The following is a 17,222-nucleotide window of genomic DNA, read 5'->3' as shown; positions in this document are numbered from 1 at the left end:
GGCTAGCCCTCCGCCAGTGTTCCTCATCCAGCAATGGTCCACTGGGACTCCTCCCCTGCCCCCTTTTCACGTGCAATTCACCGCTTGTCCCCAGGAGAATTGCTGCTCGGGAGAATTAACTGCTCCTCCCTTGGCTGGAGGTGCTACGTTGTCTGCCTCTCGGCCCGGCGCCCAAGGCCACTGCCCACCCCTCCCAGCTGCTAGGAGGCACAGCTAATTGTCCCACACAGAAAAGGGTCCCTCAGTGACTTCCCAGGAAAAGGGGTTGGGAAGGAGCACCAGTGGACCATTGCCAGGGGAGGAGTGCCGACAGAGGGACAGGTGCAGATGAAAGCCTGTGGTTGATTGGCTGTGGTGGGGGCCCTGTGGTGAAATGGGCATGCCAATATGGCTGCCGCCAATTGTTCTAGACCCCTAGCAAGACGGGAAGTAAGGGGCATAGGAATAAGCAGGACTATTTTGTAAAACACAGGCCCAGTGCAGACTACCAACCAGGATGAGAAATGGATTACAAGCAGTGCTTAGAAAAGAGACAAAAGAAAGAAGCTCAAGATTTAAACTTTACAGCATATGTGTATATATACACAAATGCATACCCACACAAAATTAGGTTCTTAATTTTTGTAGAAGCTGCTATTTATAACAACAGCATTGCTTGTACTAGCAAAAAGTATCTAATCTAAGCAACTTCTGGTCTTCCAGAAAAAGAAGTATTGCAAAGCCTGAGGCATATGGTGTCAACACAGGCAAGATGGTGGCATCAAAGCCCTGTTCCTTTTTGCACTTGTTAATATTTCACATATATGAGCTGTGATGACGCAATGGTTAGAATGCAGTACTGCAGGCTGATTCTACTGATTTCCAGCAGTTCAGCAGTTCGACCCTGCCCAGCTCAAGGTTGACTCAACTTTCCATCCTTCCGAGGTCAGTAAAATGAGGAACCAGATTGTTGGGGGCAATATGCTGACTCTGTAAAGCACTTAGAGAGTGATGTGAAGCCTGTGAAGTGATATACGGAATAAGTCTAAGTGCTATTGCTATATATATCAAGGGTAAAGGTTTTGATTGTGCTGATGCGACCATTTATTTTGCCTGATTAGACCAGCTTTATAGATGCTGCCAGCCAGGTGAACATCTGTAACATATATGTAATAGGTAGCTGTTGGTTAAGAGGGCCTGGTCTATGATCCAAGTCGGATATGTAGCAACTTATAGCCCTATAAAAATTTATGATAGTATAAATGATAGTATAATTGGTGACTCTCATGGCATTAGTGCTGATGCATATTTCAGTGATGAACAAAGATAGGGAAATGCTATGATCCAGACGGCTATCTATATTTTTGAAGATGAGCACAATGCAACCCAGTTTATAATATTTTAATCAAAACCTCACAAAATCCCATATAGGAGCACCTTTAACTCCATTAAAACAGCTGTTGCCTAAGGGCTGGGAGAGTGCAATAGTAAATAATGAATTGGATTTATTTCTATTTATCCATGTGCTGAATAAAGGAAATTAAAGTCAATCCAGATGGAACCTAAGATGCAAGGAAACAAATGTGCATTGTTCTCTGATGTCCTTTTAAGTAATGCCAACTTAAGCATAAGATAAAGGATATTATTCTAACCTAAAGCTTAACAACAAACTTGAAGATGTTTTGGATTAATTTGCCACATGTACAGGTACTCCTCAACTTACAGCAGTTGATTTAGTGACCATTCAAAGAAAAAACGGCATTGAAAAAGGGACTTATGACCAGTTTTCATACTTATGACCGTTGTAGCATCCCCATGATCACGTGATCAAAATTCAGATGCTTGGCAACTGACTCACGTTTATGACAGTTGCAATGTGGGCACCTTTGGCAACCTTCTAACAAGCAATGGGGAAGCCAGATTCACTTAACAGCCATGTTGCTGACTTAACAACTGCCATGATTCACTTAACAAACGTGACAAGAAACCTTGTAAAATGGGACTAAACTCATTTAACAAATTTCTCATTTAGCAACATAAATTTGGGGCTCAATTGTGGTTGTACGTCGAGGACTACCTGTATTAGATTAGATGTGTCAAAGCATGCACAGTCTTATTGTGCTGAGATAACCCAGGAGTAAACACAATAAAAAATGGTCTATATTAAATGGTGGTTTATCTTACGCTATCTACAATCATACACCAGGAACAACATACATACACATGTTAATACAGCAGGCTCCAACACACAGCAGTTACAGCAGGAAACGAAAGAGAGAGAACGCAGCAGCGGAGCCTTCCTTTTTATACAAAGGTCTTAAAGAGACACAGACCCAGCTGGCTCTTAAAAGGATATAGACCTTGCTGAGTCATTCCCATCATTACATCATACATCTCACATTATACAAGTTGATTAGCTGTTAAATTATTATCTTAACAAGATGACATGACTCAAATCACAAAACTATGTCTGATTTACCTTGACCATATCATGAGTGTAAATTCACTGGGGAAGTCAGTGATGCTAGGAATGGTTAGTGGAATAAGAAGGAGGGACAAGCAAAGAAGACGCTGTCTGGATAACATCAAAATTGATACAAAGATGAACACCCAACAATTGAAAGAAGCTGTGCTTGACAGGGTAGCATGGAGAGTTCTTGCCTATAGAGGCACCAAGGGTTCGAAATGACTGAATGGTTAAAACAACGAAATTGCACATTAAAGCACTTGCCAAAAGTTTTTAAGGGAAGAATCAAGTTAAATGAACTAACCTTGTCAGAGCTAATTTAGAATCTTTAAGTATTAATTTAATTATGATTAACCACAGATAGTCCTCAACTTACAACCACAATTGAGCCCAACATTTCTGTTGCTAAGTGAAACATTTGTTAAGTGAGTTTTGCCCCATTTTACTTTCTTACCAGTTGTTAAGTGAGTCACTGCAATTGGTAAATTAGCAACATGGTTGTTAAGTGACATTGTTTTCTCCATTGATTTTGCTTGTCAGAAGGTCACAAAAGATGATCACATGACCTCGGGACACTGCAACTATCATAAATATGACTCAGTTGCCAAGCATCTGAATTTTGATCATGTGACCATAGGGAATGCTGCAATGGTTGTAAGTGTGAAAAACAGTCATAAGTCACTTTTTTCAGTGATGCTGTAACTTTGAACTGTCAAGTAAATGAACGGTTGTAAGTCAAGGGCTATCTGTATTAAATGTAATTGGACTGGTAATAAATAGTGCCAGCTACACAAGACATGTGATCCATTATTTCATGAGTTGCACTGCCTGCCGGTGTGTTTCCACGTGTATTCAAGGTGCTGATTGTCACCTTTATAGACCTACATGACTTGGGACTGCGTTACTCAAAGACCATTTTTTTCCAAAAGTTTCTATCTGTCTAATCCAGTGGTTCTCAACCTGTGGGTCGGGACCCCACTTGGGGTCAAACGACCATTTCACGGGTGTCGCCAAACAAGGATGTCTGCCATTTTTCCCCCCTTTTCTTTGGCCACACCCCTGGCACCTGGTGATGTATAAGTGGTTGGGGGTCACCATAACATAGGGAACTGTATTATGGGGTCACAGCATTAGAAAGGTTGAGAACCACTGGTCTAATCTGATTCAACAGATAGGGTATACTGGAGATTCCATCAGCCAAAAAATGTCAGTGTTTTGGTTAGCATTTTGGTTAATGGGTTAGGGTTGAAGTTAATGTTAGTGTGAGGTTTAGGGCTGGGGCTGGGGCTAGGGTTAATATTGGGTACTGGGGCGGATTATGGTTTGAATATGGTTATGGCTACAGCTACATCTACAGCTTCAGTAACAGTTATGATTGTGATCATTATGGTCCTGATTATGGTTATGGTTGATTAAGTTTAGCATTAGAGTCAGGGTCACAGTCAGGATCAGTGTTAGGCATAGGGCTAGGGCTAGGGCTGGTGCAATGTTGAGGGTTAAGGTTAATATTAGGAAGAGGTTATTGTTACCTTTAGGTTTGGGTTAGGTTCAGGATTAGGATAAACTTTAGGAATGAGGAAAGGAGTAAGGTTTAGGTTAGGTTAAAGGCCAAAGCTAGGGCTCGGTTTGGGTTAGAGCTAGGGTTAGGAGTAAAGTTTGTGGTTATGGTTATGATTGCAGTTTATTTATTTATTTATTTATTTATTTATTTATTTATGAGACTTATATACCGCTTTAAGTGCAAGCACTCTCTAAGCGGTGTACACCAGTAAGCAATGTATATATATATATATTTACATTGCCCCCAACAATCTGGGTCCTCATTTCACCTACCTCGGAAGGATGGAAGGCTGAGTCAACCTTGAGCGGGTGAGATTTGAACCGCTGACCTGCTGAACACAGTCAGCTAAAGTGGCCTGCAGTACTGCACTCTAACTGCTGCACCACCTCGCCACCAGTTACAATTACACTAATACTAGAGCTAGGTTTTGGGTTAGGGTTAGATCTAGACTTGGGATTAAGGTTTAGGTTAAGGTTAGGAATTGGGATAGGTTTAGAGTGAGGGTTAGGGTTAGGATTACAGTTAAAGTTAGGGGTAAAGCTAGTGTTAAGCTTAGGGTTAGGGTTAGGTCTAGAACTATGGTTAAGTTTAATGTTCGGATTAGCATTACCCATGCTTACTGTTAGTGTAAGAGGATCATGGTTAAGATTTGGGCTAGAATTAGGGCTAGGGTTAGTATGAACATTAGATTTAGTGTTAGGGTTAGTGCTAGGGTTTGGATCAGAATTTGGGTTAGGGTTAAAGTTAGTGTTAGTGTTTTGGTTAATGTTTCAGCTGAGTCTTTTTAGTGAAGCAACTGCTCTTTCCTAACTGCAGCAACTGTAAAAAAAAGAGCTCTGAAACTTTTACTCTGAAAAGGGACTTGAAGTTTGGTTCATTTATTACAATCACTTGAGAAAAGCTCTTTCAGGCTTAGCAATTTTGCAATCAACTGTATAAGTAACCCATTTTTTCACATTAACTTTCTTATTTTCAAAGACAAAAATCTCAGTAAACATGTCATATTGCTCAATGATTGCAAAATACATAGAAGTGGGGAAAGATCAGAGTTCTCTTTTTTCTCTCTGTCTTTTCTTTCTTTTTACCTCGTCTGACTGACTGCTGCATCCCTGAATGAAGTCCAATCCCTACAGAATCTTCACGCATGCTTCTTCCCATTTCCTACCTGGGTAGGCAGTTTCTTGTCCTTCCAGGCTTTCAGCAACTTCTACCAAGAGGGAAATCCCGGTGAAATTCTTGTTACAGAGTTCCTTGCCCCTATCTGGCCATGGTCGCCTGTTAATTTGAGGTGCACCCATTGCACCCTGGGGACTCCCTAGTGAGGTAAGCAGCCCAATTTTGGTATTTACCTTTTTTCCAAGAAGCTGTTGAGCTCAAGACTCAAGACTTCCTTTCCTACTCCTCCCGAATGGGCAAGGTCCAGGTCCTACAGCAATAGTGAAAAGCTTACTCAAGTCAGGTCCGTTGGTCAAGTTAGTCCCATCTTGGGGGTGCCAATTGTTGGAAAAATTTCCCAGGGTTCCTTTCTCTAAGAGAGGAAAGGCATAAAGATAGCTGTTTTTGTTTCATCTGTTTTCTTTTTACCTCATGTAAAATTTGTTCTAACATTGGTAACATCTTTTAAAGACAGTCTATTTATAGAGGCAAAACACACTTAAAATTAATTTCTGGATTAATTGTTTAAAAATATTAAATATGTCCAATGTAACATTATTTTCCTTCATTCTAATGTGGAATAATGAACAATCACTAGAATAATGATGTGTCTGCATAATTACTGGGATAATGCTGTGTTAGTAATATGTGACTAACCTAATGCGCATTGCACTTGGATACAATGTATGTAGCAAACTCTCCCTTGTATACCCATGAGAAACAAACGTAATGTATTACAATGTGTATTACATTGTGTATTCCTTTGTTCCTGAGAAAAGGAAAGTATAAAACTGAAGTCTGAACCTGCCTTCGGGGTTCAGAATTGCTAATTGCTATTGCTTCTGAACCTGCGCAATAAATCTCTCTGCTAAAACCCTCTGGAATTCGTAAGAGTCCTTTCGTTTTCCACAAGAATTTTGTTATGTGTAATCCGAGTTTGAGTGTTCTTCTCCTTTAATTGTAATCTTTAGTTCCTTCTGTTCAGTTTTAAAATCTTATTATTAAAAAAGATAATTCAAAACAAAAGTACTCTTCTGTGGGAAGCGTTCTTTATAATTAATTCCAAAAATGTATTTCAAATCTATCTGGACCCATAAGTCTGTTTGAAACTTTTTAATATCGAAGTTTTAATCGCCCTTTTTGCTGTGTATTTAAAAGCTGTTTCAAGTGCTTAAACTTACATAAAACATCTCTCATTAAAGATAGAAGAAAACTTAGGCAGTGGTGTGAAACCTGTCTTTCTATTCCTAATAACTGAAAAGCAGCTAACAAGCAATTTCTGAAAGGAAGTATGGGAGCCCAGTGTCTTTTCAAAAGTGCCAAACACAGTTTCAGATGGGTGATGGCTATTTCCTCATCTCCCAAGGCTCAAAACCAGCTGGAAGCCACTGATTTGTGATCATCTTATATGAAGAAAATGTTTGGAACATTTGTGGGCCATCTCAAGTCCTTGTCTTGTCCAGAGACAAATTGGTCTATTTGCCAGCTTTTTTATTTCATCATAAACATCTGCTCCACTTTTATAGAGCTGTCTTCAGTCTGCCATTTCTTCCCAGGAAGTCTTTTATTACATTTTGTCCCAATGGACTTTCAACTATCCAGAGCTATTCAACTATCTAGATCAGGGCTGTCAAACTGCCGGCCAGCAGGCCAGACGGGTCATCTGGAAGCCACGCCCACCCCATTGCCGGCAATGACAAAGCCATCCCGATACATTGCGCGATGTCACGTGACATCACGAGTTTGACATGTCTAATCTAGAGCTGTTCACTTTTATCAATCTGTTAAGAGTTTGTCTAGATAGCTGCAACTTGTATCCACAATTTCTAGTTCAGTTTCTCTAGCAATGAAATATATCTGGACCTCCTTCAGACAGGGTTCAGGCCTGAGTATAGGACCATACATGGATTGATCACACTGGTATCCCTCTGAATCAACCCCAAGAGTGGGGGTGGGGGGTGGGCAGCACAATGTTCTGGTCTCTCTTTCCTGTTCCAGTTGAGGGGGGCAAAGATCCAGCTGACAGACATTCCTTTGTGAGATGCTGCAGGGCTCAATACTTTCTCCCCTCCTGCTTAACATCTACATGAAGCTGCTGTATGAGGTAGGCTATCACCAGGATGTTGATAATACCTTGGCTGCCTGAGTGATGCTGTGGAGGTTTGGTCTCTCTAGAGGCTATGCAGACCTGGATAGGGCAAAGCAGGCTTCAGCTCAACGTAAGCAAGACTGAAAGGCTGTAGGTTTTGGGGCCTCCTGATTCTGGGGTCCTCCCAAACAATCTGGGTGTGCTATCTTGGGAAATTACTGAACTCACTACTCTGGCTCAAAGAGCTGCAGCCTTTGCACAATTTTAGGTTGTGCGTCAGTTATGTTCATTCTTGGAGTGCTCTGCTCATGGACACTTAGGCTTTTGCGACCTCAGATGGGACAACTCCAATATGCTTTACACGGGGCTGCCCTTGAAGGAGAGCCTTTTCTGCCAGAGTATCTGCTCATTGGAATATCAGTTCTCCCGACCCATGAGATTAGATTGGCCCTGTCCCTATAGGCCTTTCATACAGCTTTTAAAACTTGGTTTTGTGCTTGAGCATAGGGATTTGGGATGAGATAGAGCCTATCTCCTGGCTGTGTGGATGATTAGTTACATAATACCCACATGCTTTGTGTTTTATTATTATTTTTACATTGTCTAGAGCAGGGGTAGGCAACCTTGGCTCTTTTTATGGCTCAGGAATTCTGGGAGTTGAAGTCCACGAGTCATAAAAGAGCCAAGGTTGCTTACCCCTGCTCTAGAGTCACATAAAAGTGAAATAGGCAGCTGTATAAATGAAACAAGTAATTAAATAGTTATTGACCATTTTCTCCATGGCTTCTCTTTATAAGTATACTTGTCTACTCATGTCTCCTTCTTCTACATAATCCTCAATTTGTAAAAAAAAAACCCATTTACTTCCGGTTTTCAGCAAAACTGGGTCATAGCCAACAATGACTGCTGCAAAAAGATTGTAAAATCAAGTCGGTAACTTGGGTGACCAGCTTTATGACTGTCACAACTTATGACTGTAAGGGCCCCATTATGGTTGTAAGTCGAGGACTATCTGAATACTGATTTTTTTTCCTTTTCATAAGCCTTCTTTATAACATTTTTCACTAAACTCATCTCCCTCTAAGCTTTCATCTTCCTAAAATCAGCACGAAACTTGGTCTTCCTGCCTATGTTGTTTTATTTCCATGTGCTCTGTTTCTTGTACATTTGTGGGGCCAGCCTACCTCCAGATTGACGCAAGATGGATTCAGTTATTTTTGGAGTCTCAATTTCAACTTCTCGAACAGGTTCTAATATAAACTCTGGCTTAACGATGGGGCCAACTGATAACCATATTATTTTGCTTAATGGTTTTAAGCTCTTTTGACTGGCAGTGTAACTTGTGATAGATATTGCTGATCCTCAAAGTAATACTTATCATTTACCTTTCGGAGACAAGAAAATGATGTATCAAATCATTTGATTTACAACCATTCATTTATTAACCATTTGAAATTACAACAAAAAGTGACTTTTGACCAGTCCTTATACTTACAACCCTCATAGCAACCTCATGATCATGTGTTCAGAATGTGGGTGCTTGGCAACTGGCATGTATTTGTGATGGAGACACAAATACATGTCATCAACATTTGTAACCTTCCCAGCCGGTTTCTGACAAGCAATTCAATATGGGAAGCCAGATTTGCTTAATGACCACATGGTTCATTTAACAATTGCAGTGATTCCCTTAACAGTTGTGCCAAAAAAAGTCATAAAATGAGGCACAACTCACTTAACAACTACCTTGCATAGTAACAGAAATTTGGGGCTCAAATATGGTTATAAATTGTGGACTACTGTAACTTAGACAAATGGAAAGAACATTACAGAAACTACACATTTTGCTAAATTGACTATAGAGTTACATTTATTTAACCATTGAAATTCACAGAATTATAGAATGTAAGGATTGGAAAGAACCTTGAAGATCATTTAGTCCATCTGCCTGTCCAGAATAGTCCACTTGCGGCATCTCAATAGATGATATCCAGCTGTGTTTAATCATCTCTGCAGAGAATCCATTGTCTCCCAAGACTCTTATGTCCCACAGTTAAGCAGCTCTTACAGTTGGTATTTTTTTCTGAAGTCCAACCAAAATTTGTAATTTAAACTCATTTCCCCCCGTCCTTTAGAATAATTCTAAAAACATCTGCTCCATTCATTACATAACCCTTTGGATACCTGGAGAGAATTCAAATTTCCTCCTCTATTCTTTCTCTTTTTTAGGTTAATCATACAAAAGGCCTCCAGCTATTAGTACTCACTTTGTTATTTGTTCGTTTCAGGCCCTTGTGCTTATCATCTTGGTTACTCCTTCTGGACATGCTCCAGTTTTAGTGCAATTTCTAGGTATAGTGTGACTAACAAAACAAGAGAAGAAATTGTGCACTAGATCTACCGGTATCCAAATCACTTGGTGTTTATTATTACTTCGTATTTCCTGTGAGATTAATCTTGGAGTCCTAGTGGACAATCACTTAAATATGAGCCAGCAATGTGCTGCAGTTGCCAAAAAAGCCAACATTATTCTAGGCTGCATTAACAGAGGGATAGAATAAAGAGCACATGAAGTGTTAATACCACTTTATAATGCCTTGGAAAGACCACCTGGAATACTGCATCCAGCTTTGGTCACCACGATGTAAAAAAGATGTTGAGACTCTAGAAAGAGTGCAGAGAAGAGCAACAAAGATGATCAGGAGACTGGAGGCTAAAACATATAAAGAACGATTGTTGTAATTGGGTACCGTGTTTCCCCAAAAATAAGACCCACCCTGAAAATAAGCCCTAGCCTGATATTTTGAGGTGGGTCTAATATAAGCCCTACCCAAAAAATAAGCCTGGGGGGATGGGTGTGGCCAGCAAAGAGGTGGCGAGTGTGTGTGGACCAAAGGTGTCTGGCACCAGCCGCAGCCCGCCGGTCCCTTGGTGTAGTGCAGGTAAGTTGGAAGCAGAGGCAGGGGGGAGGCAGGCAATCTGGACATGCTGTGCAGCCGCCTGACTCATGGCAGGCTCGCGGGAGGCTTGCGTGGCAGCACCAGCAGCAGGCAGAAGTAGAGGCACAGGGGGAGGCAGGTGATTGTGGCGCAGCTGCAGGCTAGCTGGGAGATAGTGGGACGGAGTGGGCAGCACGTCAAGTTCGCCTCCCTGCCCCCCATGCCTCTGCCTCCAATTGCTGCTAGTGCCACGCACAAGCTTCCCGCGAGCCAGGCAGCCACATAGCACATCCAGTCGCCTGCCTCCCCGTGTCTCTGCCTCCACCTGGCGCCATGCACTTTTTGCCCAGAGGAAAACTGGAAGCTTTGTCTACTTGCAAATGGGGCGCTTTGAAACGGAATGAATCGTTGCATTTCAAAGTGCCCCATTTGCAAGCAGATGAAGCTTCCAGTCTCCCTCTGGGCGAAAAGTGTTTGGGCACTTATGGGGCACTTGGGAATGGAGCAAATTGTCCTGTTTCCAAGTGCTCCATAGGTGCCCAAACACTTTCCACCTGGAGGGAGAAATGATGGAGATTGGAAGCTTTATCTGCTTGCAGATGGGACGCTTGGAGATGGAACAATTAGCCCTGTTTCAAAGTGCCCCGTTTGCAAATACACGAAGCTTCCAGTCTCTGTCATTTCTCCATCTGGGCGAAAAGTATGTCTGCCCTGAAAAGTCCTGTAAGCCTTTGCTGCTGTGGGCAGGCAGATGGTGGGAGGGAGCAGGAGGGTGCCTGCAAAATAAGACATCTCCCGAAAATAGGACGTAATGAGTCTTTTGGTCCAAAAATAAAATATAGGACCTGGTCTTATTTTCAGGGAAATATGTCTAGTTTAATGAAGAGAAGGACTAGCGGTGACATGATAGCAGTGTTCTACCGTAATATCTCAGGGGTTGCCACAAAGAAGAGGGAATCAAGCTATTTTTCAAAGCACCTGAAGGCAGGGCAAGAAGCAATGGATGGAAACTAATCAAGGAGAGAAGCAACCCAGAATTAAGGAAATTCCCTGACAGTTAAAACAATTAACCAGTGAAATAACTTGCTACCAGAAGTTGTGAATGTTCCAACACTGGAAGTTTTTAAGAAGAGACTTGTCTTCAGATTTGTCTGAAATAGTATAAGGTTTCTTGCCTAAGCAGGAGTTGGACTAGAAGACCTCCCACGTCCTTCCAACTCTGTTATTCTATTCTATTCTATTCTATTCTATTCTATTCTATTCTATTCTATTCTATTCTATTCTATTCTATTCTCAATCCTGAAGAAGGGCAGGCAGACCTGGCAGCATCAACTTTGATAGTTGAAAATATTTTTCTTAATGAGTGTTATAAATCAAATGTAGGCCAAGGTCTCATTTTCCCAAAATATACATTTATGTAATAGGAATCTTAAATACTGGGTTTGTTCTAACAGTTTTATGAAGGCAACATTCATTACAGTAATGTAATTAAAATAACGTAGTTCACGTAGTAAGAATCCATTAAACGTGTATTGTCTTATATGACTGGAACTACAAGTTTTTAGTCTTGAACTTGGTCATCTTCAGAAGTACAAAATTTTTGTAAATAAATTTTGTTTAGTAACAGAGATGGAATATTTGAGATCAAAACTGGGAAAGGGAGAAAGAAAAAGAAATCATATTTCTAAAAAATATCTTGGAGTACAAAGTTAGGGTTTAACCAACCCCAGCAAAGACTTTGCAACTTTCTGTAGGATCATTCTTCTTCACCACACGGATGGAGCAACTTTCTCGGTGAAACATGGCAATGCATTTCTTCTTATCATAATTGATTGGTCTGAAAACGCTAAATAATTAAAACAGATATTCAGGCCATGTTGCAAAAAGGATATTAAAATTACCAGTAGGTTAAGGAAATCGTCTAAGACTCCAAGGACCTAGTCAGATAGACTGACTGTTGGTACTGAACATTTATGGTGCCATGGATATTCCATATATTACTCTAGACTGGAGTTGCACATCCCCTAAAGTAGCTGAAGCACAATTTGAAGGTTCTCTTGGATTCATGGTTATTGCAGGAACAGTAATTGGGCTCTAGGGCCAGGAGAGCCTTTGGTTAGTTTAACAGGCCCACCAATTATGCCTTTTCCTGGCTCAAGTGTGCTGAAGATAGTGACTCTCTCCCTCTTCCTAGCTATGCTACTGCAATTTGTTGCCCACTTCATGATTACTGGTCCCATTCACTGATCAGTTGCTTCCTGATCAATATTACTTTATTTAGCAGAATAACACTGGGTTTTCAGTATCATATTCTGCAAGTTGAATTTATGGATCCTACATAGTTGGGCAGAGGATGCTTTAGGTCATGGGTATCAAACCCGATCACGTCATGTGACGTATCGTGACGTATCGTGATGCTTTTTGCCTTTGCGGAATCAGAGTGGGCGTGGCCTGCACATGATGAATCCAGCCCACGGGCCACCAGTTTGACACCCGTGTTTTAGCTGCTCAGCCTGAAGACTATTAGAGGAACTGGCACTTCAAGAATGACATTCTCCTTCCAGGACAGCATGGCCCTGGAATTAGATGTGTCCTTTAGAAAAATGGCAAAGACAGTTCTCTTTCAGAGGGCTTTTGGGTAAGAGGCAATGCATAAACAATATTTAATAGTTTATCATATGTTCACATATGTTTATTGTAAACAGTTTAGAGTGACAGGATAGGCAACATGCAAATGTGAATAAATAAGTAAATACAAGCAAATAGATTCCTGCAAACCTGTATAGAACTTATCACTACATACAATAAGAGAATAATAAAACTGTTTAAATAATTAGTTTAAGAAAAGAGTTAGTGTAAAACGTCTTGTAAAATTATTTATTTTTATCTATTTGTTAAATTTATTTGCTATCTATATCAATAGCTCATATTTTCTGAGTAATAAAATGCAGGTTTAATAAAAGTTCATTTATGTTAATAAAATCTAAGGTTGATTAGATCTTTATGACAGGATAATATAATGATCTAAGCCAGTGGTTCTCAACCTTTTTAATGCCGCGACCCCCAACCGGTCGTAAGTCGAGGACTACCCAACCGGTCGTAAGTCAAGGACTACCCAACCGGTTGTAAGTCAAGGACTTTCCCTGCCCGGGAGCGCCGTGCATGCTTGGTGCCGTCCCCTGCGCCGGCCAAGGCGTAGCTGGCAAGCGGCAGAGACGGCGCAGGCCAACCACCAGCTGGGCCACCAGCTGCCCAGCCCAAGGGAGGTAAGGCACCTGCCGGGCCCCATGCGCACCAGCAACCCTCCTTGCACCCGCTGGCCTCCCACCTCCCACCCCTGGCCCTCTTTTACTTACATTTTTAGTAGTTGCTCAGCAGGGAGGGGTGGAAACTTCCAGACAGTTCGCCTTCGCTGCAGACAACTTGCAGCACCGTTTGCAGGATGGGACTTTTGGTGGGCTCAGCAGGGCAGAGACAGATTGGACAATTCCTACTGGCTTTTGAAAGCCAATAGAATTAGACTCTATTCAAGAGAGTCTATTCTATTGGCTTTCAAAAGCCAATAGAATAAAAGGGAGTAGCACAGCTAAGGAAAAGGGGGAAAAAATGGCAGACTGGGTTGTTTGGCGACCCCCGTGAAATGGTCGTTCGACCCCAAATGGGGTCCCGACCCACAGGTTGAGAACCGCTAATCTAAGCAATGTTAAAGTTTATTAACTTAAATGAACTTTTATTAAACCTAAATTTTATTATTCATAAAGTTTGAGCTAACGAGATAGGTGGCAAATAAATTTAACAAATAAATAAAAATAAATAATTTTGCAAGCATAGATAAATGAGTTTCCAGGAATTCAGGACAGAGGTTGGTCTAGAGTCAACAACCCAAAATATGATTTAAATAGATCAATAGTTACAGACACTTGAGACTCAAACAGGAAAATTTGGAAGATCTTTAGACTAGATGCCATGCTTGTGTAAGTTTTGTGCCAGCCAGGATTTCACATTACTAGGATCTGGTAACCATTCTCATGGAAATATAGATCTAGATACATAGATATAGATATATAGAGTATATATCTATGCATAAAGAGTTGAAAGGGCCACACAAAGGAAGTGGATGTCTTTTGTGTGAGGTGAATGGACATTCCAAATATAGGAACTCTGGAACAGGTTTATAGACATCTAAGTATTTAAAAACAACAATTCAGAAAATCTGAGAAATTTTAAGGCTTGAACTTACAGGCTGCAGCATATTAATTCTTTTGGTTTACATTCACATCTTTGGCAGTTGTTTGTTTTCCAAACAGCAGGAACACGGTACCATTTTCCATTCTGAAAGCAGCCTGCAAGATGCAGAACACATACAATGTAGAACTAATTCTGAATTTCTGGATATGATCCCAGCTCCTTTTCAGTGAATTTGGGCAGATAATTTTGCATAAAGTGGCCAAGTCTTCTTCATGTTCTCTGATCACAGAGGCAATTTGCTTCTAGAGGTTCCTCTATCACAAAACTTATAAGTACCCTGGGGAATTCTGGAAGCTCCAAATAGAATTTCCTACCTCATGTTCAGTTCAGTACCTCATTTATTATAGATGTGACTGTCAAAGTAATGTTGTTGGTGAGAGCTTTGATTTAGCACCAAATAGTTTCAATAACAGAGTTTATTTATATATTTGCATGCTAACCATTCCATTAATGCAGTGGTTCTCAACCTTTTTAATGCCGCGACCCCCAACCGGTCGTAAGTCGAGGACTACCCAACTGGTCGTAAGTTGAGGACTACTCAACCGGTCGTAAGTCAAGGACTACCCAACCAGTCGTAAGTCGAGGACTTTCCCTCCCCGGGAGCGCCGCGCATGCGGGGTGCCGCCCCCTGTGCCGGCCAAGGTGTAGCTGGCAAGCGACAGAGATGGCACAGGCCGACCACCGGCTGGGCCACCAGCTGGCCCAGCCCAAGGGAGGTAAGGCACCCGCCGGGCCCCACGCACACCAGCAACCCTTCCTGTGCCCGCCGGCCTCCCACCTCCCACCCCTGGCCCTCTTTTACTTACATTTTTAGTAGTTGCTCAGCAGGGAGGGGTGGAAACTTCCAGACAGCTCGCCTTCGCTGCAGACAACTTGCAGCTCCGTTTGCAGAATGGGACTTTTGGCGGGCTCTGCAGGGCAAAGACAGCCTGGACAATTCCTATTGGCTTTTGAAAGCCAATAGAATTAGACTCTATTCAAGAGAGTCTATTCTATTGGCTTTCAAAAGCCAATAGAATAAAAGGGAGTAGCACAGCTAAGGAAAAGTGGAAAAAAATGGCAGACTGCGTTGTTTGGTGACCCTCGTGAAATGGCCGTTTGACCCCAAATGGGGTCCCGACTCACAGGTTGAGAACCGCTGCATTAATAGCTCAGAAAAGCTATTATCTGTTAACTCAAACTGTGCTCAGTAAAATGACAGATAACTTTAAATAGTGGGTAGATATACAAAACAGAATAACAGAGTTGGAAGGGACCTTGGAGGTTTTCTAGTCCAACCCTCTGCTCAAGCAGGTGACCCTACACCATTTCAGACAAACAGCTGTCCAATCTCTTTTTAAAAACCTCCAGTGATGAAGCACCCAAAACTTCTGAAGGCGTTGCAAGGACTTCCCCAATCCTTACATTGGGTTGCAAGGGTTTCCCCAATTCTTGTTGAGGAAAAATCAAGAAATTATTAATTTTCCATTTTCTCAAAAATCTGTTCTTTTCAAGTCCATTCCCTTTTAAGATAAGATTAAAGTTTAACAAAGATATCACTTAATTGTGTATTTGGGTGTTCTTTCTAATGAAGTCACACAGACAGAATATTTGTAGCACAGGGTTGAAATGCAGAGTAAGACCCCTCAGAATTAGTTTTTACTGGACATTTAGAATCACTGGACCCCATTTTTCCCAACTACAAGATTAACATCAGCTTGGAGAAGGTAGTTTAGACAGAGGAAGCCCTGTGAAATAGGGAAATTTTATGAAAAGAATCACATTTATTTAGTCTAGGCAAAAGGATGGGATAAAACAAGCATTAATGATGCGAAACCACGCCCCCTCCAGTACACGGAAAAGCTTCTCTCCACGGAACTAGTCTCTGGTATCCTAAAGATTGGGGGATGCTGTTGTAAAGGGCATATGTGATTCCTCATTAGTTTTTAATGTTTGAAATATTCAACCAGTTTTTTTTTTTTTTTCCTTAAACCTTCAACCAGTTTTTTTTAAAAAAAAAAAAAAAAAACAACCAGTTTTTTAAAGTCTACTTCATCTTCCCTGTTTATTTTTATTGCATCCAGTGTCCATGTACTGTATGTTGGGCCACTAAGGTCAATGCCTAGCTATAATTTAATTTATTAGTTTATTTTTTAAAATGAAAAGTCTTGAATGCCTGATAATTTTAAATAATGAAAATTTCAGGTATTATATAGCTTTCTTTTAATCCTGCTTCATCTTTCTAGCACTTCTTAAAATTATATCTTTATTCCTGCATAGGACATTTTTGCTCTGAAAAGGAAGAAAAAGCCAAGAGCTCAAACACCTCACAGGTTTTCAAACGGGACTATTTTAGGAAGAACCAAGGAAAGACAGTTTCCAGAGAGCTCCATAGTAAATTATGCTCTAATGCAGGGATAGGCAGCCTTCGCTCTTTTATGACTCGTGGACTTCAACTCCCAGAATTCCTGAGCCAGCATAGCTGGCTCAGGAATTCTGGGAGTTGAAGTCCACGAGTCATAAAAGAGCCAAGGTTGCCTATCCCTGCTCTAGTGTTACTGCAATTCTGATCATTCAGGAAGAATCATTAAGGATCCAGTCCTATAATGAATCTACAGGTTGTAAAACACATTTATCAGAATTTTAAATTGATTTCAAAAATATACTGCTCAAAAAAATAAAGGGAACACAAACATATAGGATCCTATATGTTTGTGTTCCCTTTATTTTTTTGAGCAGTATATATATATTATGTAGGAATGTATTGGTATTTAAATGTAGTATTTAATGATTTAATGTTATAGA

This window comes from Crotalus tigris, unplaced genomic scaffold (assembly GCF_016545835.1).
Source record: "Crotalus tigris isolate CLP2741 ecotype Arizona unplaced genomic scaffold, ASM1654583v1 scf7180000017685.4511686, whole genome shotgun sequence".
Lineage (NCBI taxonomy): Eukaryota > Metazoa > Chordata > Lepidosauria > Squamata > Viperidae > Crotalus > Crotalus tigris.
This window is presented reverse-complemented; position numbering follows the sequence as displayed.